Below are 20,648 nucleotides of genomic sequence, written 5' to 3'. Positions count from 1 at the left end.
CCTATCTTCGTTTTTGTCATCTTTGAGTTGTTTGAACATACTTATAATCATTCTTTTGAATGCTTTGATGTCTTGAGATATAGACAGAATGCAAACAATCAAGGTAACTAATATCCTAGCTTTGTCCAAGACCAATGGGTAGGGGAGTCCAGGCATGCAGTGCAGAAACTGCCATGAACACAGTGAGGCCGGGGCTTGGCACAATAGCTCAAACACACCATGGAGCTTCCGCAACTTCCTCGCAGCTGTATGTGAATGGATGTCAACCTAAGCACGATATCGAAGACTGAAACTGACTGCCAAATTCTAGACTGGCCTCCAAATGGAGCAGATGTGAGGAGTCTGAGCAGAACTACAAAGGCTTTGATAAAGAAACTGAGAAAGGAGTAACAGTCCTCAGAAAGCGTGTACACACTGGAGAGCTGACAGAAACAGGCCAGCCTGCTAACACCAAAAACTTCAACATTCTTTTCATTCAAACAGATCTCAGAACTTTGCATTGTGTGTATCACAGCCAAAATATAATCTGCAATTTCTCAGCATAAGGAACCCAGGAGAGTCTCAGGGAACCCAGAGGAAGTGGAAAAAACTGAAGAAAAGAACTAAAATTGTAAAACATATCCAGCAAAATTGTCTAGTAGCTGAAATTAAGACACATTCAGATGAAAGAAAACAAAGAAGGTATGATATAACACGAAATCTAAATAATAAAATTATTTATTATTTTTATTTATTATTATTATGCCTTATAATAAAAACCTGCTGCCAGATATTGGGGTAAATGCTGAAAGATCAGAGAGACAAAGGAACAAGTCACAGCCACTTCTTACCTTGCCAACTCCATGAATCCTCTGAGTCCTCAGCCAAAAAGCCTCTAGTTCCTGTCTCCTCATGCCTTATATGCTTTTCTGCACCCAGCCATTTCACTTCCCATCTCAACCTTCCTAGTGCTGGGACTAATGGCGTATGTGCTTCCCAAATACTGGGGTTAAAGTTGTGTGCCGCCACCTGTTTCTCTCCTAGACTGGATCAAGCTCATGTAGCCCAGGGTGGCCTTGAACTCACAGAGATCCAGATGGATCTCTGTCTCCCAAGTGTGAAGATTAAAGGTGTGTGTGCCACCATCTCCCAGCCTCTGTGGCTAAATCTGTAGCTAGCTCTGTCCTGATATTCAGGCAAATTCTATTAGAGTACAACAAAATATCACCACATTACAATGTTATTATGACCAGTTAAAATGAACTACTGAAGGATTTGCTCAGAGGAGAAATTATACTAAAAGTAACTTAGATGACCAAGAATGAAGGAGTAAAATAGAGAGAGAATATACATTAAATGTTAGTATTTTTCTCAGCAGACATGGTGGCACAGTTCTATAATCCCAATATTTGAGATGTAGAAGAGGAGAATCAGGTGTTCTAGGCCTGCCTTGGCAAGTTTGAGACTTGCTGGGACTACATGCAAATCCAATCCAAATAAATAAATAAATAGTATTCTATATTTAAATTTGCAAAGAATATGTTTGATGATCTGGCACTAATAAGATATTTTTAAGAGTTTATAAAGAAAATGAAGTTACAAAGAAAATTAAAGAGAAGATAGAAACTAGTGATATCTGGAATAAATGATGGATACCAATATGGACATGTGAGACCCCTAATGGATAATACATGAATACCACAAAGAAATCTATAGTCATAAATTTGAAAATTTACATGAAGTGGATCAATCTTCAAAAATTTGAAAACTGCTGAACCTCACCACAATGACATAGGGGCCTGAATAATTTTGCCTTAAGCAAAATAAAGCTGCAATTAAATACTTTTCCCTCAACTGTCCTCAGACCCACATGGTTTTGTAAGTGTCTCCTACCAGATATGTGGAGAAAAAAATAATAACAGTTAAGAGAGAAATCGCCACAGACAATGCAAGGCCAATACACAGAAAAAGCTATACCAAAAACTCAAAGAACACTTACCACTGAATATTAACAAAACAAATATCCAATTTAAAAGCAGTTAAAGATGTTAATAAACCCCAATGAAGGTATACAGATGACAAAGTGTGTGGACGATGCTCAGCAATACCTGCCATTTGAAAATGTCAAGTAAAAAGAGATATCAAATATATCCTAGAATGGAAAAAATCTGAGCCCTGATGATGTCAAATATTAGTGAGGATGTGGAGCAATGGTAACTGCCATTCATTGTCAGTGGGAACACAAGATCATGCAGCCAAATTGGAAGGTAATTTGGCAACATATTACAAAATTACAAGACACTTGTGCTCTGATTCAGCAGTCACATTCCTCAGTACTTATTCAAATGACTTGAAAGCAGGTCAATATAAAATTCTGTAGGCAGATGTTTTGCAGCTTTATCGTAACTGCCAAATTTTAGAGGCAACTCAGGTGTCCCTCTGTGGGTGAACAGTATCTGTCTGGAACATACAGACAGTGAAATATTACTCAGTGCCACAAGAAAGTGACCTATCAGTCCATGAAAGGTCACTGAAGAAACATAAATGCATATGACTACATGAAGGCATACAATTAAAAAGAATATTTATTATTATTACATTATTATTATCATTATTATCATTATCATTATTATTATTTCTCCTCAATGACATTGTAAGAAGGGCAAATCAATGGAGGCAGAAAAATACAGATGGCTTCAGGGCCTCAGAAAAGGGAGTGATCAGTAGGCAGAACACAAGATAACCACAGGGGAGTGAGACTGCTCTCAATTTTGGAATAATAAACACATTGAATAAGTTTACCCAAACCATGGAGCATGCAGTACCTACAACGTAAACTATGGATGGGCACTGAAACAGCAATATAGATTCTGTAGCTGTAAATGCTCCACCTGGGCAGTGGTGGCTGCTAGTGAGAAAAGCACTGTGTATGGGGGACAGGGAGTATTTGGGAATAACCTCAGTTGTATTTTTAATTTTGCAAAACATAAGACTTCTCAAAAATAAAGTCAAATTTAGAATATCCTTGATAGCTGGCCGTGATGAAAAAGCAATAAAAACAGGCAAGACATTTGAACATAAAAACTACAAAAGGCAAAGTGCATGATGAGTGCTTAGAAAGCAGTGAAATAACTGTAGCCATAAGAAAATGGAAATGTTATAGATTTTCTACTTACCTATTGTGTGTGTGCGCACACTTGTGCAAGTGCGTGTGTCAGTGTGGATTCTCACATCTTCTTGATGAGAAAAAGATCTTTCTTCTTAGGTTAGCTTTGAAAATCGGTGGAAACATTTTATTAGCTCAACTTGCATCTTGTGAGTAGCCACAGACCCACCATAACAGATCATTTATTAGGGGTCAATGATTGCCTCTTACTGATGGATTCTTTAACTAGCATTGTGGTGAGAATGGTCAACTTATAACTAGAGAAAATGGGTATATTTTGAAGAAAATTAAAGTCATAATCTGGATAGAAGCATTTTTTAGAAGCAGATAACAAAACAACAAAGGGTTACTAGCTAAGACTAAAAATCCACTCTTTCCTGTTTCTCTAGCACTGAACACTAAACAAGGATATTTTGAGCTCTCTAAGCCTGTGACCAATAGAGACAACCAAACCATGAGCTCATTTTCGTCTCTAAACTTCTGTATCAGCAATGCACACATTTTCCTTTGTCAAAAGATGATCAGGGTTTTCACATAGGCTGTGAAGGAAGAGATAAATCTGTCCTATAACGGCCTCATTCAAGTAAAGAAGCAAAGGGGTCCCCCTTTTATGTGGACACTGCAACACTGCTACACTGTAGGATTCCTTTCCCAGCCTGGGGTTCTACTGCTGCGGGTGGTCCATTTGACTGTAGAGCAGGTGTCACAGACAGGCCTGGCCCAAAGCAGCCTGATACTTACCATTTGGCCATTTTCCAACCACAGCTTGGACTTGGAGTTGCTGAGGAGGTTGTCAGAGAATTTGATCATGGTGGTTATGCTAGAAGTGCCCATGATAAATGATAGTTTTCTTCACTCTTCTCAAAATACAGAGTGTGAGTCACAAGACTGTTCAGCTAAACCCAATGAGTGCTTCCTTCCATATAGAGGGTGCCTAAAAACGCATTCACATCCGCTTCAGCAACTCACTGTTGGGTTATGGAAACCAAGCTGAGTACAATCCAAGACTTTCAGACCTGACAGATATTTGCAGTAACATTCCTTCTGCGAGTCAGTTTGGCAACTGTTACTTCTTACCTCCCCAGAGCTGTGTCAGACTTTGTGATTTAGATTAAGCTAGGCTTGCAGTAACAAATAAAGCCTGAAATCTCAGAACTAAACACATTACAATGCCATTGCTTGCTTGTCTAACACTCCAGCAATATCAGTGGAAGGGGAGGAACAGTGGGGAATCTGCACCAAGCAGGCCTTCAGAGACACAAGTTTTACTTGCACTGTTTCCCAAATGGAATCCCAAACAAGGCACTCACCCTGATGAGCTTCAGTCTGGTGACTCACAGCCCATCTTTTAAGAAGAGTTAAGAAAGTTATATCATTTATCATGGGCAATTCTAAGCAGTTTCCTAGAATTACTATGAGAGAGAGGAAGAAATTAGTCGACTATATGTGAGATGTTTATATGGAAGTAAGTCTGGATGTAATATTTACCATATCTACTATTTTATGCCCTAACACTGGGTTATACATCCCTAACCTAACTACAGGAGATCAGAAAGGACTGTGTAGGTGTTTGCCAAGAGAGATGGAAGGAAAACTGGATGGTATGCATTATCAGCCATCTTTGCTATGCAGATGCTGTAACCGTGTAAGGAAAGAGCAAGTTGACTGAAAATCTAGGTAGGCTGGAAGGAAGCCTGTTATTTTCCATCTGCAGAAATATTGCAGTTTTATTTATTTATTTTTATTCTAAATGGTTGGATTTCTCCTTTTTAAAGCAATAAACATCGTTTTTTAGAATGCAAATGAAAAACAGTATGAAAATCTTCAACATTTTAACATTTTTGAATTTGTATATATCCATTGTACTTGCTACAGAGCATCCTAAAGACATTTTCATATAAGCATGTAATGTACTTTGAGTATATCTCTTTCGTCAATTTTAATATCAGCAGTTCAGCTATTATAGAGAATGTCAAATAGCTTGCTACACTTAAGCATTCATGCAGTTTGGAGGCAAATAAAATCCAATGATAAGATATATCAAGGGTGGATGAGCCAGCTTAGAGGTGAAGGTGCATTCTGCCCATACCTTACCTTGATCCCTGGAAGTCCTGAAAAAGAAGAGAGAACTGGTTCCACAAAATTGTTCTCTGACCTCCACATGAATGCCATGCTATTGACAGGCACACATATCAAACACAAACACACACACACACTTCAATAAACATTTAGAAAAAAAAGATATGAAAATGTGTGTCATAAAATTTCAGTTACTACAAGAGTAACCAATAATATAAATTGTAAATGATAGATAATGAAAAAAAAAATCGTGTTAGTCTCTCCTTCTGTTCTCTCCATTTTCACTCCCCTAGATTTTCCAAACTTAGGAGTGTAGTGATTATTATTGGCCAAGTGTTGTGGGATGCCGGGCGCAATTTACTTCTTGAATATCAGAGGAAGCAGCCACCATAAGTGTTGGTGATCACAAGGAGGTGCTGTCCATCCTGACTCTGGCTGTATTCAACAGTCTCCGTGGACTTAGGAGCTTCATTATCATATTCATCATCTTGATATCTATCCTTCTGCAAAAGAACTTTCCCAGACTATTTTCACAGGATTATAGATCATCTCAGTATCACTTCATTCCCTCAGGGGAAAATGTTGATTTTTAAAATGAATTTTGGAGGAAGGGGAACACTCAACATGTATATTGATGCTATTGCAGACTTAACATTTCTTATGCAAATTCAATCCACAGCTAGTAAAATGTAATAAAGTATCATGTCCTGTATACCAAGTCTAAGCTCTCTCATGATGGCTTTCCTAGCCTTCATGGTAGCTTGTCCTGATTTAAATTAAGGGCTTAAAGGTCAACAACAATGAAAGTTTCTAATTTCATATTAAAGAATTTTCATTCATATTCATGTTTTCATTCAGACAATGAGTGTATTCTCTTCTACTTAACTATGACATGTTACAAAGAACCAAATTATATTTTCCAGTAAACATAGCACATATCACACAGATTCTTTCAGCTGTGCCTGAAGTTCAGACAATGAAGATATATTGTGAAAGAGGTTGCTCAGCCTGAACAAATCAAGTGTGTTGACTCTTAGGACCACAAACTCTGCTAAAATGCTGTACAAATCAGTACCAATGAGAGTCACAAAGCCTTCCCTAATCAGCAATACCTTAATACTGTCCAGAATATACCTTGTTAATCAACTATACCTCTCCTTTTTAAAAAACAAAGCCCCCCAAGACAGAAAGAGTACAGAACAAAAATCCAGGAACTTAGATTACTATTGACTTGGGCAACTTTTCCTGTGCCCACGCCCATCAACTGTATTGGTAAACAAAAAATTTTCTGCGTTTGTAGACTTGTTCACCACCACTTTGAACTGTTGAATGCTAAAAGATCCTAATCTTTGCTCAACTGATAGTCTTGACTCTTCCTGCACATAAAACAGAAGGTACTTGTTGATTTTTGTTTTGTTTTTAAATAATTCTGTTCTCACAGGAATCTGTAAAGCCATTAGCAGTTTAGAATGATGGCATTGAAACATAACCTGGAAGATTCCACTATAAGAAATGACTCAAAATGACTCAAAAATGACTCATAAAAAATGATAGTTTATGACACAAAGCAATCAGAACAAAAGCCAGAGTCACTAACACAGGGGAGGTACTACTCTTTTGGGGGATCACTTTAATACAATTCTTTAAGAAATTGTGTGGCCAATTATGTATTGCATTGAAGAATGAAGACTAAAACATGAAATCCTGGACTACAGTCAAGCGATTCTATCCACTACAAGTCTCTGCTCACATGTCTGGGTATGAAATGTACTGTACCAAGTTTGATTGTGTGTGGTGATATTATGTTCCCCAAAATATTGTGCACCCTAATGAACTTATCTGGGGTCAGTGAACAGAACAACCACTAGATATAGAGGCCAGAAAATGGTGGCACACACTCCTTTAATCCTAGCATTCCAGAGGCACAGATCTGCCTGGATCTCTGTGAGTTCACAGCCACACTGGAAACAGCCAGGCATGGTAACAAGAGCCTTTAATCCCAGGAAGGGATGGCAGGAAGCAGAAAGGTATTTAAGGCATGAGGATCAGGAACTAGAGCTGGTTAATCTTTGAGGCTTTTGAGCAACAGTTCAGCTGAGATCCATTTGGGTGAGGACTCAGAAGTTTCCAATCTGAGGAAACAGGATCAGCTGAGGAATTGGCAAGGTGAGGTGGCTGTGGCTTTTTCTGCTTCTCTGATCTTCCAGCATTCACCCCAATACCTGGCTCCAGGTTTAATTTTATTAATAAGACCATTTAAGATTCGTGCTACAATTGTGTCTACTTGTAATTCTTCTAGGAGAAAGACATGAATGCTTGAAGAAACCTTCAGTCTGAATCTCAAAAGTCAGAGCAGCTGTGAATAAACAAGAGGCTTTTACAAGACTGAACCCATTAACACTTCCTTGTGTAAGATGGGGAGGTGCTCACACAACTCATAAAGTGATATGTTCTGTCACCCAGTACACCTCTCAGGAGGACGTGGTATATCAAGACTTCTCCCCTCCCGAAGGCTGTAGCAGCCATTAATAAGTTCTGGGGGAGAGGAAGGAGACTCTTCTCCAGTGGTATAGCTGTCCATCAGTTACCCATGCTCCTATAAGGAATCCCAACTAATTTTATTTGTTCAAAGTCTATGGTTGGGTAGAACTATTCCTTTGACCTGCCACTGGTGCACCATCCAGGATGAATGGAAGTCACTCAGTGCCTTGCTATGATCTGACAAGGTTACTAATCAGTGTTACACTCTTGAGAGAACAGGAAGGGGCCTTGCCTGTAAGAGGAGACCGCCCTGTGGTTTCACAGCTAGATAAGCAGTCAAAGCGACAGTGAGTATATAGGAAAATATGAGCCCTCTTCCCAGAAGACTTATATCACAGTGGACTTCCAAGTAGAGTGTGTTACTTCCTACCTTGTTGCTGTGAGAAAAAGCTGGCCAGAAGAAAGGAAGGAAGGAAAAGTTTGTCAGGGCTCACCATTAAAGATAAAGTTCATCCCAGCATTGATATTTTATTTTCTTTCTGCATTGGTACTTTAAGTTTACTTTGGAATACTGGGTCTCTATGCTTATTCTTTAAATCTAAATATATTAATTCCATATATATATATATATATATATATATATATATATATGTATATGTATATGTCTTTTGGTGAAAGATACAGCCATGCTCCTTAGGTGAATATACAACTTAGTGCACAAAGAGACAACTACAATGCAATTAATAGTAACACAACAGAGTATGTGCTTAGATGGATGAACATAGCTCATCGATATAATTGGTTTGTGGAATATGATGGAAAAATAAAAAGTGTGTGAAATATGGAAATAAACTTTTACAAGTTGTACTTTAACACCAGTGATTTTACTCAAAACTGTTACAAAATTATGTTTTTGCTAACATATTTTTCCACTGTCTATTTTATACCAGAATCTACTATGTATCTACCCTTGAGATTTATCTACTATGTCATACAATTTCAAGACAGGACCATAAACAATACTACCAAAATGCCTCTTTATAGAGCTTATATTTAATAAAGACAGGGCTGTGTGACAAGCCAGTGAGGAGGTGAATAAGCAGAGTAAGTCCAGGAGGTTGGATAAGGTGGGGATCTGCACTTATGTTCTACTAGGATGGGTGGGATTCAATAGGCTTTCTCTCCACTGAGAAATTAATTGGGCACGTGCCCCCTATCAGATGCCCACCACACTGTCCACCCAGATACACACTTTGGAAATTCACAGCCCTAGATAACACCTTCAGGCTCTTTCCTTTCCATCAATGGTTCTCAACCTTCCCAACGCTGTGACCCTTTAATAAGTTCCTCATGTTATGGTGGCCCCCCAACCATAAAGTTATTTTCATTGTTACTTCACAACTGATATTCTGCTAATGTTTTGAGTTGCAATGTAAATATTGGCTATGCGGGATATCTGACATGCAAGCTCTGTGAAAGAGTCGTTTGACTTCCCAGATGGGTCATGACCCACAAGTTGAGAACCACTGTTTTCTATTCTCTCAGTCACTGCTCTTAGAACTGCACTTCTTCTTCTTCAGGTAATCCAAGACTCATCTCTCCAGCATGGCCTGTTGGCCTTTATGTTTCCTCCACAACAAATTCTTTTTAAGTTTTAATCAGAATATTCATTAGAAATGACACTTATACCACTTATACACTTCTTTGTTCAAAACCTTTGCCATCTCTTTAATGTCTACACATAAGCATCCTAAATCCACCCCCATCCCCCCACCCCCCACCCACCCACACTTCTGATCCATGGCTAGATGTGGTCTGTTTATTAAAGAGCTTCTCAAGTACCTTGTCAGATTAATAAAGTTTTGAACAAAGTCTGATGTTGCATGATTCCTAAATGGTCTTATAATAAAAACCCTGAGCCAGATATTGAGGTAAATGATGAAAGAATGGAGGAAACAAGCCACAGCCACTTCTCACCTCACCAACTCTTCAGCTGCTCCAATGTCCACGAATCCTCAGACTGAATGCCTCTGAGTCCTCAGCCAAAAAGGGACCTAGTTCCTGTCTCCTCATGCCTTATATGCCTTTCTCCCATTTCACCCAGCCATTTCACTTCCTATGTCAACCTTCCTAGTGTTGGGATTAATGGCAAGTGTTCTTCCCAAATACTGGGGTTGAAGGTGTGTACCACCACTGCCTGGCTCTGTTTCTCTCCTAGACTGGTTTAATCTCATGTAGCTCAGTGTGGCCTTGAACTCACAGAGATCCAAATGGATCTCTGCCTCCCTAGTGCTAGGGTTAAAGGTGTGTGCCACCATTGCCTGACCTCTATGTTTAACTCTGTGGCTGGCTTTGTCCTCTGATCTTCAGGCAAGCTTTATTTCTTAGATTACAAATATCACCACAGCCTGAGCCTTTCCTACCAATGTCTTTAATGCCTCTCCCCCTCCCTCCTTCCTTTCTTCCATCTCCCTCCCTTCAGCCTCCTACACACCTACACAATGAAATCTTGAAGTCTCCTCTTCCCCAAAGACATCTCAAATTTTCCCATATTAGTGGAGAATTTCCTATTTTGTCCCAGTCATTCCAAGTAAGTTTCATGGTTTGTGCTCTCTCATAAAGTCCTGTTTATTCTTTATGGCATTCATGTTTTGTATTTTTGTTTTAAGTTAATATCCCTGCAATCATTGTACACAGAAGGCATTTCAGTTGATAGACTGTAAGCATCTTCAGGGCAGAGACACCCCCCGCTTTCTTGGGACCAGACCTTCCTGTTCCATTTCTTGCTCAATAAATGTTGGATTTAAATTCATTTTCTTAAGCTCTATTTAGTCCAAAGAATTTTTCTGAAGGTCAATGCAGCAGCAATCTAAATTGTAGAATGAACATGATGGATAAGAACATTTTTAACAAACATCTTTTAATAATTATAAATGCCAGATTTCATCAGAAGCCTAGAGCAAGTATTATCACTGTGAGACAAACTAAATGCTACATGTGTCAATATTTACACAAGCAGATTACAACAGTGTGGTCTCATCAGTTCAGATATTGTGTCTTGTGAGCTTAACTAAATTTCAAACTCCATAAGGAACTCCATTTTCCCCTGAAGTTATTAAAGGGTAGATTTCTTTTAATTAAACTCATTTGCATGACTAAATTAGATTTAATTACTCTCATTCATTTCACTAATACCTTTCTTTGATTGAAGAAAGAGAATTTTTATAATTGATTAAAATAGGATGCTCTTGCCTTCTATACTAATCTTAGCGAATAGTTCTCATTATGATATTTAGTGACAAGGAGAATGATAGATTTTAAGTTAGTCCTATACTAACATGCTGCATGAGTGGTTTATATGGCACATATCATCCTCCTCAGTTTCTCCTAATAACCTGAAGAACATTAGAGGTAATAATAATGTATTGTCCTCCCTTAAAGTAAGTGAAGTTTTCAATATGAAAATGCTGCAAATATTTATATAAATTCTAAACTACGATTGTTATTGACATTATTAATATCAGAAATTGAGGTTTTTTTACTTTAAACTTTTCCTGAAAATGAGGCTCCTCTACATCTTTTGAGTAGAAATCATTGCTATCGTATTTTCATATTATTAAAATTCGTTGTTGCATTCATCCTTCACCCATGCCTACATGCATTTTTTCAATGCAAATTTGTTTTCACACAATGTTCCAGACATTGTGACTGTCCCTGGATAGAATTCAATAATCACTTATTAAGTCCAACAAAGCATGTTCCTCCCTGAGGAGCTCAATCTTGAAAGGAAGACTGGTATGTAAACAAATCTATTTTCATAATTGAAGAAAAAAATCACATACAAGGTTCACAACTGAAAGGAGGAAGCTTTCAGCTGAGTTTGAAGCTACTCAAAGTAGACCTTTAAGTGAGACAGATGAGAAAAAAGGGTTAGAGGGATGGCAGGAGAAGGTCATTCTAGGACAGAGGAATTCTGTGTTCCAAGGCAGCCAACAAGAGCTTGCTTTGAGCTTATACTGAGATGGAACGAGTTTGGAGAAAAATCATCCGTGAATGCTTTGGCTTGCATCAGGTAACTACCATGAACGTTTTATGTGTTATAAAGATAGTGAGGTGGCAATGTGGACAGTAGATTAGACTGTGGTATATAGGATTAGGAAATCCTTTATAGTTCATGGATGATGTATACTTGAAATACATAGTGGTAGTAAATTTGGAGAGACAAAAACAAAGAGAAACATATTTCATGGACATTTAGAAGATAGAGATGACAGGAGGACACTTAATAAATCTGTGTTCCCAAATCACATGATTATTTTTATGTAGTGGTGGCATTATCAAAACGCATGAGATGAAAAATACATTTTAGGATGAGTAGGGGGAAAAATCACGCATTACGTCGCAGGGTTGTGGTTCTGAAATGAAAGTGCATGCAACAAGAGTGGAACAGCTAAAAGAGGTTCCCCCAGCCTTTATTGAAAATATATTCTTCTCTCAAAGGTTATAGCTTGATTATAGTTTCCCCTTCCTCAGCTCTTCCAAGGTCCTCCCCACCTCCCTTCCCCTCTGGGTCCACTCCTTTTCTGTCTCTCTTTAGAAAAGGACAGGATTCTAAGAGATAAGAACAAAACATAACAAAATTAAATACAATAAGATAGAACAAAAGCCATCACATCAAAGTTGGCCAAGCCATACTTATACATGGCTTTCGTATATAATCCGGTGCAGAACCATGTGGGCCCTGTGCTTGCTGCTTTAGACTCTGTGAGTTCTTATGCACCTTGCTTAGTTGATTTAGAGGGCCTTGTTCTCCCAGTGTCCTCCATCTCCCTGAGTCTAACACTCTTTCTGCCTCCTCTTCCATTGGGCTCCCTGAGCTCTGAGGGGAGGAATTTGATGGAGACATCTCACTTGGAGGTGAGGGTTCCATGGTCTCTTCTCTCTCTCTCTCTCTCTCTCTCTCTCTCTCTCTCTCTCTCTCTCTCTCTCTCTCTCTCTCTCTCTCTCTCCCCCCACCTACCCCTCTCTCCCTCTCTGTAATGCCTGACTGTGGGTCTCTGTATTTGTTCCCATCTACTACAGTACGACAGTAGCAGAGGTTTTAATGTGTTGTTTTATTCTGCTTCATTTTGAACAAGGAAATTCTTGTGAAGCACTGCATGCCTACACTGCTGATTGTGGCTTGACCATCAAAAATTGCCTTGACTGCCCTGCTAAGGATAGAAGGACTTGATTTAAGCTGATCAGAAAACAAAAATAAGTATTGGTGAGAAGCTGTAAGAGTCACAAATAGAATACTACCCTGTGGGGTCACCGGCTGTAAGAACACATGCGTACAAAGTAAAGGAGGATCTTTTTGTCTCAATAGAGGTAAAATTTGCAAGTAAGCTAATATAATACAGAGGATTAGCTTAACAAAGCAAGAGAAACTGTGGTCTGCTCATATTCTGGAATCACTGGAGATAGCCAGACCTCTAGTTAAACTTTTCTTGAATCTTTAAGCATCACTAAATTTTAAGTTTTATTTCTTATATATGTGTGCATTCTGTGAGGGATCTGAACATCTGAATGGATCCCAGGGTTTTCAGCAAGTGAGTTGTATTTCATGTGAGGGGAATGAATTCTGGAGTTTAAGCTGAGGCCTGGTAGGGCAGGAAGAATAATCAGGAACATATGAAAACTAAAAGGTAGGTGGATCATAACGGAACTTGGAAAGACGAATTCAGAGCTTGCTTAAGGGAAGTTGATAGAAGCTAAAAAAAGTAAAGAGAACACCAGAAATCACAGAGAATGGATGAAGCTAGAATAAGGTATGACATCATTAAGAACTGTTTGGGAAGAATGGTAGTCATAAAACACAAAGCAGGTTTGAGAAAGCAGCCAATGAACTGAAAACCTTTCAAGACTCTAAGTGATAGAAAGCACGGAGACCAGTCTGACTGTATGAGAATTTTTATTGATGGAATCTAAACATATGCAGAAGAAGCTTGTGTCCTCCTGGCCCTGTTGTTTAAATATATGTAGATGTGCTGCAGCAGAAGATACAGGGAAACTGAGTCAAGATAAACTACCAAGTAGATAAGCATCATTGACAAACAGGAGTCTGAGGCCTGATGGTGTCTTTCATTCATTTTTATAAGACTTGCAGTTTCTCATATCATGGTAATTCCATTTTACTTCATACTGAAAAGTAGAAAATACTGATTTCCACAAAAAAACTCATGCCAAGACATTGGGAGTCACAGTGTCCCCTAATGTATAATGTAGTACCTACAGGAGCTAAGCTTTAAAGAAATACAGATTTTCTGGGACAAGTTGTACTTTAGTATTGGGCAGAAGCCTGTCATTGCCCATCTTACCATATCTGTGTTAGCTGAGGATGAGAAAATGGATTTCAATAAATGAGTTAAAGCTTCACTTACATCCTCACTAGATAGCATCATTTTTAACCCTTTGTTATCCTGTGATAACTAATATATACCATGCCACTCAGGATATGAACCCACTGATTAATTTCATGTTTTCTAAGATACAGACTAAAACACAGCCTTGTTTCTTAAGCATCAGTTTTCCTGTAGATAGCTTATTACTCATTAAAATGAAAATATCCTCAGATCTTACACTAAATAGTAATATTCTGGTGTTGTATTTTAGAACCTCTAGTCTATATGTAGAGTCTAGAGGAGTTCTCAAGGACAGATAGATTTAGAAGGCTATGAAGCTGCCCACAGTCCGACTGTAGACACCGGGCAGAGAGTGCCAGGAGTGAGTGCCTTCGCTTGCAGCCTGCATTTGGGTATTTGGCTCAGGCATCCACAGGCACAAAAGCGAATGTGTCACACAAGAAAAGAAATGGAAACAAACAAACCACAATACCAAAAGAAAGAAAAAAATCCACAAAGCACACTTTCACAGTCCTCTATTTATACTAGCACATTCTGGAAAAAATCACTCAAAAACCTGTTCCTAATCATTGAAACCTTAGGCTGTCGACATTTTTCTGCTTTCCTAGCCAAATAGTCATGTGCAGCAGCCAGAGGGTTAAAGAGCCAGATTTCCTGTCCCATACTGCAGCTTTGTGTGAGCAATATGGAGGACCTCATCGTCACTGCAGAGGCTCCTGTTGAACATGAAGGGTCTATCCAGGCAGAAATATGTGCAGCCTTCTGGGCCAGATTTGCTCCGGAAGGGCTTCTGAGTTGGCTGTGCAGTGAACTGAGCTGTCCAGACCTGCTGTTCCACAAAGGCCAAGCCTGTCTCTCTGAGAGTCTGGCTCTCCAGCCAGCAGACCATGCAAAGTCTGGGCTTCACCTGGCCCAGACACTAGGCAGAGATACAAAAAGGGTTTGGGTTGTCACAAGGTATTCAAAATGTGACCTAATACACATTAGATTATTTAGATTTTGATAGACTAGAGACAGACATTTCAGTTATCATGGTGAAGTAAAATAAATGATACAGGGATGATAATTTCTGAGATTTAGACAGCAGAAGAAATGGATTTTTCTATTTCTTAAAGTAAAATGTATTTTCAGTTAACTGTACCACAAATTATACCCCCAATTGCCTAGGACAGTGCTGTACTTGTAATATTTTAATGGAATATTTGTAATAAATTTTACTGAATTTATTTAATAATAAATATACTAGGAAAGTTCAATGTCAAGGAAATAGGAGAGTGGCCCTCATAACCCACTCACAAATCAACATCACATCTTGAAACAGAGGATTGAATAGTTTCATTACTTTATTCTCTCTCTGTCGCTGTGTGTATGTGTGCATAAGTACATTTGTGTGTTGATACACATGTGTGAGAGCATGACAGGTGGAGGAGAAGCTCCGGTGTCAACCTCAGGACATCCTTCACCTCCTCTGAGGCAGTGTTTCCTATTGTTCTCAAGTTCATTGTTCAGCAAGACTGGCTGCCTAGTGAGTCCCAGAAATCCTTGTCTCTATCTACCCAATGGTGGGCTCACAAGCACTGCGTCTGCTACCAAGCCTAGTTGTGGGTAGGCTCTGGTGTCCAAGTCAGGCCCTGGGATTTGCAAGGCAAGCAGTTTATTGACAGCCATTTCCCCAGCTCTGAATCTATTCTTTTTGGTGGTGGTGGTGGTGGCATCGGCGGCGGGGTTGGGGGGTTGTTTGTTTTGGTTTTTTGAAAGAGAATTTCTCTGTGTAGCCCTGGCTGTCCCAGAACTTCCTCTGTAGATCAGACTGGCCTAGAACTCAGATTTGCCTGCCTCTGCCTCCCAAGTGCTGGGATTAGAGGTGTGCACCACTACCATCCAACTTAAACTTTAATTCTTTCTAGTTCTTATTTATTTGACTCTTTCTTATCTGTGCTAAATTAACAAAACATCCAAATTCTCAAAGTCAACAATAGGTTATGGACAATTATTTATAATTTTACTTAATATTAAAACTTGAAGTTTGATTTGATGGGAACACTCATGATCACCTTCTGTCATTCTATAGATTTTTAATCTTCTGCAGTAAAGATAGCCTCGAACTACAAAGCCAGTAAGAGAATGTACAAGGTTTGCTTATACACAAACTGTGGCTGAAGGCTACTCTTATAAACACCCACTGTGATTTGGCTGTAATGAGTCTTTGTCCTGCCAGCCAGCTCCCAAATAATGACAGGGAGAATTGATATTAATTATGAAAGCTTGGCCTTAACTTAGGCTTGTTTTTTACTAGCTCTTATAACTTAAATTAACACATTTCTATTAATCTACATTCTGTCACGTACCACCCATCCAGCTTCTTTCATATCTCCTAGATTCATCTCCTCCTTTCTCTCCCTGTATCCCGCCTATACCTCTGCTGTTGGCTGTTCGGCTTTTTATTACACCAATCACAGCAAATACATCATCACACAGAGTACAAATGTCCCACAACATTCAGACACTATGAGATGAACATTGAAGATAAGCTTTGTAGATTAGAAAAAAGTCAATGAAACAGTTAAACTGTGTCCATCTGACATTATATCCTGGTCACTTAGAATCTTGTTAAACCATGTCCATACATGCTACATAGCCACAGCTTAGTGACTGGGAGAGGTGAGGTTGATTCCAGATTAAATATAAGACACTGTGGATCTTTGGAGTCAAACTCAAAAACTTAGATTCCATCATGCCCTTAATTATCAAATGTGTTTCCTGTGAAGAAAGGAGTACTGTGTAAAATGTTTGATAATCTGACAAGGCCATAAGGCTTAATGGAATTGATGATTACACACAGATGGACGATTAACTCTCGAGGTTTAACGTTAAGAAAAAAAAAGTAGCTGTGCTGGATTGCTACTTAATGGAATTACACTGCCCATATGGAAAAGAACTCTACCCTAAATACACCCAGAATGACGGAACAGGTGGCAGGATCTGGGCAAGACTGCTTGGAATGCACAAAAGCATTCTGAACTTGTAACTGCCAGAAAGATTCCTGGAGGAAAAAGAAAAAGAGGAGACTCGTTCAAACTGTGTTAACTTTTCTACATTCTGGAAATATGAATTGCAAAATAATTAGAAAACTGAAATATAAAGTACTTTTTTTTCATACTGTCTCCTAGAAACCTATATAACTATGTCTGTTTGTGACTGAGGGAATATTATAGTATATGGATGATTATGTCCAACATAAAATTAAGGAGGGTAGTGACCTTGTCACTTATTAGCTTTAACAACATGAAGATGAAATTAAGGGAAGTGTGTAAAGAATTCCAGCTAAAGTAAGGAGCAGACATTACATCCTAACATGTTTCCCTGTTCTTTAATAACATCTTGCATTCCCAGGTTCATGGATAAAGAATCACTGTATGTGTGAAGACGATGGCATGATATGAACACCAGTAAGCATTTACATAGAAAGGAGTAAGTGATAAGGTGATGACATTCCAGTTTTAAAATCAATGCTGAGCTTAGGGATGGCAGCAGTGGGCGAGGACTTACTTAGCATCCACAAAGCCCTGGATTTAGTCCCCAGCACCAAATGAAAACAGGGCATATTTCTGCATGCCCTTAATTCCAGCATTCAAGAAGTTGAGGTTAGTGGGTACAAAAGAAGTTCAAGGTCATCCACAGCTAACCTGCAGTTAGGGAGCAGCCTGGAATATAAAAGACCATGCCTCAAAACACAAACCAGAGTAGAAAAAACAGTTCTACTGCTAGAAGATGAGTTACTTGTGATGTTTTATTCTAGTGCAGAGGAGTTTTTATTTTAAATATTATTTACCTTTCCAATCATCCAGAAACTGTTTTCCATGGGTGCACAGAAGTATAGAAATAGGATCAGGAAGTTTTGGGTCATGATATATCTGTTTTCTACATTCATTATTTTATTGAATTCTCAACTTTAAGAATATTCAAGTTTATACTGTTTGTCTATTCTACTGATGAGGAACCTGATACTGTGTGACACTTCTAAGGTCACAGAGCCAAAAGCTGATGACATTACCTACTTACAGCTTTTATTTCACATGTGCTGTCCCTGAATCAAGATGACTGTGGTGGGTCTTGAGTACTCTCGCCCCGCTTCCTGGGCTGGTGCCCTCCAATGCCTTCTTGGCCTTCACTGTTTGCCAGGGCTCTGCTAGGATCTTCAGAATAGCTGCAAAGATGGAAGGAAAAATAAAGTACCGTCCACCACAAAAGAGTAAATGTGACTACTAAGTGATTTAAAATGGTAATGAAGAGGTCACACACGTATTTCTCTTTAATAAAGTTTAAAGTTTATCTTCCTCATTTTTCTTTGAAGTATTCAATGTTAAAATCCATGAAAATATGCAATATTTTGATTGCCTTGTTTCACTGATACCTTAAGTATATATTCATCATGCTCATTGATTAATCGGTTAAACTCTGTCCCCACTACATAATTCTTGAGATAGCATTTAGAGGTGAGGCCTTTGGAAAATGGTCAAATCATGATTGTAGAGCTCACTTGAATGGGATAAGTGTCCTCATGAGAAGATACAAGATAGCTACTCTCGGTCTCATCATGTGAGGTCCTTCAAGAATGAAGCCATCTGCAGGAGAGTCATCACCAGGTACAAAATTTGCTGACACCTTAATCATGTGTTTCTCAGACTCCAGAATTGTGAAAAACAGTCAAAATTCATTTGTTTAAGCTACCCCATCTATGGTATATTTGTTACAGAATTATGACCTAAGACAAATTTGCCTGAATGTGAAAAAATATCTTAGTTCAATTAATCAGTAACCTTAATTACATGATTTTAGCAATTAATACTTTCAAACATCTATATGACTCTATTATAAAAATAAGATGTACTAAGCTGTTTGCCATGGAAATAATCTTGGTTTCATCACACAAACCAAATGGTTACTGAATATAGGTCCACAGCTGCTTGTAGATGTCTGCTCCTTCTCTTTCAATATGCTCAGAATTTTATGCATTTTGCTAAATGTATATAATCATTTTTTTTCACACGTTGTTCTGAGAAAATTTTCCAGAGAAATTTTATCACGATCAAGAGATAAGATAAACAGTGGAAACCCTTCTGGTCTGGCAAAAAGACCTTCCTTCGGTTTTAATGTTTTATTTTCAGCTAATTAGCTTTGAACCTTGATCTCTGATATGCTTGTGTATTTTGTTTCTTTTCTAAGATATTTTTATTCATGTTATACCATAGGAATTATGAATTATAACAAGTAAATATGGGATATTGCTTGAACAAACATGCACTGAAAATGAAGAAGCATGTGCTCGCTTTCTCTCTCTCTCTCCTCACAATGTCCTGGGTGACATGGGTGCTCAGCTGGCCTCTCTGACTGAAGAATAAAGACAATTCTTTTTCTAATCTATTGTAAAACCCTGAGGACAAGGTACATACCTTGGGTGGGGTTACAGAGAATGTCAACTTTACCAAGGAAGTATGCCAAGAAAGAACTAATACAGTTGTAAGGAGGGCAATCAATGGCGGGTCTTCTAAACCAGAAATACATGTTTCACTCTTTGTTTTGTTTGTTTTGAAGCCACACTTTTAGCGGGGTGTCTTTGGTTATAAAGAGATTGTCATGGAAAACAAATAGAATTTCTATCAAATGAATCTAAATTACCTGTGTCCATGACTATCATACTTACTTTGTGCTGAACTAAAATTAATTTAATTTATCTTAATTCTTAAATTGATCGAACATCATTTAGAGACTTTTTCATAAGTTATTATAGCTTCCAACTCAACACAAGATGACTCTAGCAGACAGCCTGCAGCTCTGACGATGTGGCATAGGAGAGATGTGTTGATGAAGACTATGGAAAAGTGCCAAATTATGTCTTTATCCTTTCAGCAGTAGCTTTCTGTACTTTTAGTATTATGTGTAAAATACCCTTTAAAATGTGATATTTACTCAAATTGGACACACTTTACTAAATGTGTTCCTAGCAATTTTAAATAGCAGAGTTGTTCCATTGTTTCATTTTTAATCCAGTATATTTTCCTGATAGCATTGTGATTTAAAGTGAAATAGTAATATTGAGCTTAACACAGAGAAAATGCCCAAAGAGTAGAGAAGAAATTAGCTTACAATTTTTATCATATTTAATACAAGGTCACTAGTAAGGAAAATCTTCTAGTTGCCTGAGAAATGAAAGCCAGTCAATGACTCGTACTGCAGGGAGATGAGTTAGCAGGGATAGTGCACCTGCGCAGACTGGAAAGGAAAGAGTGTGTGTCCCTTTTGGACTGACAGCAGGGTCTCTACTTAAAAGCACAGGTCTCCAAAATATATAAAGAACTCAAGAGACAAGATATCAATATACCAAATAATCCAATTAAAAAATGGGGCACAGATCTAAACAGAGAATTCTCAACAGAAGAATCTCAAATTGCTGAGATACATGTAAAGAATTGTTCAACATCCTTAGTGACCAGAGAAATGCAAATCAAAATGACTCTGAGATACCATCTTAAATCTGT

At 38.4% G+C, this 20,648-nt stretch overlaps 1 long non-coding RNA gene across 1 annotated transcript in view; it reads right to left on the bottom strand.

The window, feature by feature from the left end:
- Positions 1-20,648, bottom strand: part of LOC121820968 (uncharacterized) — a 185,681-nt gene that overhangs the window by 8,518 nt on the left and 156,515 nt on the right. The window contains exons 6-7 of the long non-coding RNA XR_013043036.1: positions 18,172-18,316; positions 3,156-3,249 (exon numbers count right to left, since the gene is read on the bottom strand). This is a non-coding gene — a long non-coding RNA (uncharacterized LOC121820968). The remainder of the gene's footprint in view (positions 1-3,155; positions 3,250-18,171; positions 18,317-20,648) is intronic.

The sequence above is a fragment of the Peromyscus maniculatus genome, chromosome 10, assembly GCF_049852395.1.
Source record: "Peromyscus maniculatus bairdii isolate BWxNUB_F1_BW_parent chromosome 10, HU_Pman_BW_mat_3.1, whole genome shotgun sequence".
In the NCBI taxonomy this organism is placed as follows: domain Eukaryota; kingdom Metazoa; phylum Chordata; class Mammalia; order Rodentia; family Cricetidae; genus Peromyscus; species Peromyscus maniculatus.
Note: the sequence above shows the minus strand (reverse complement) of the source record. Positions and strands in the feature narration are given on the sequence as shown.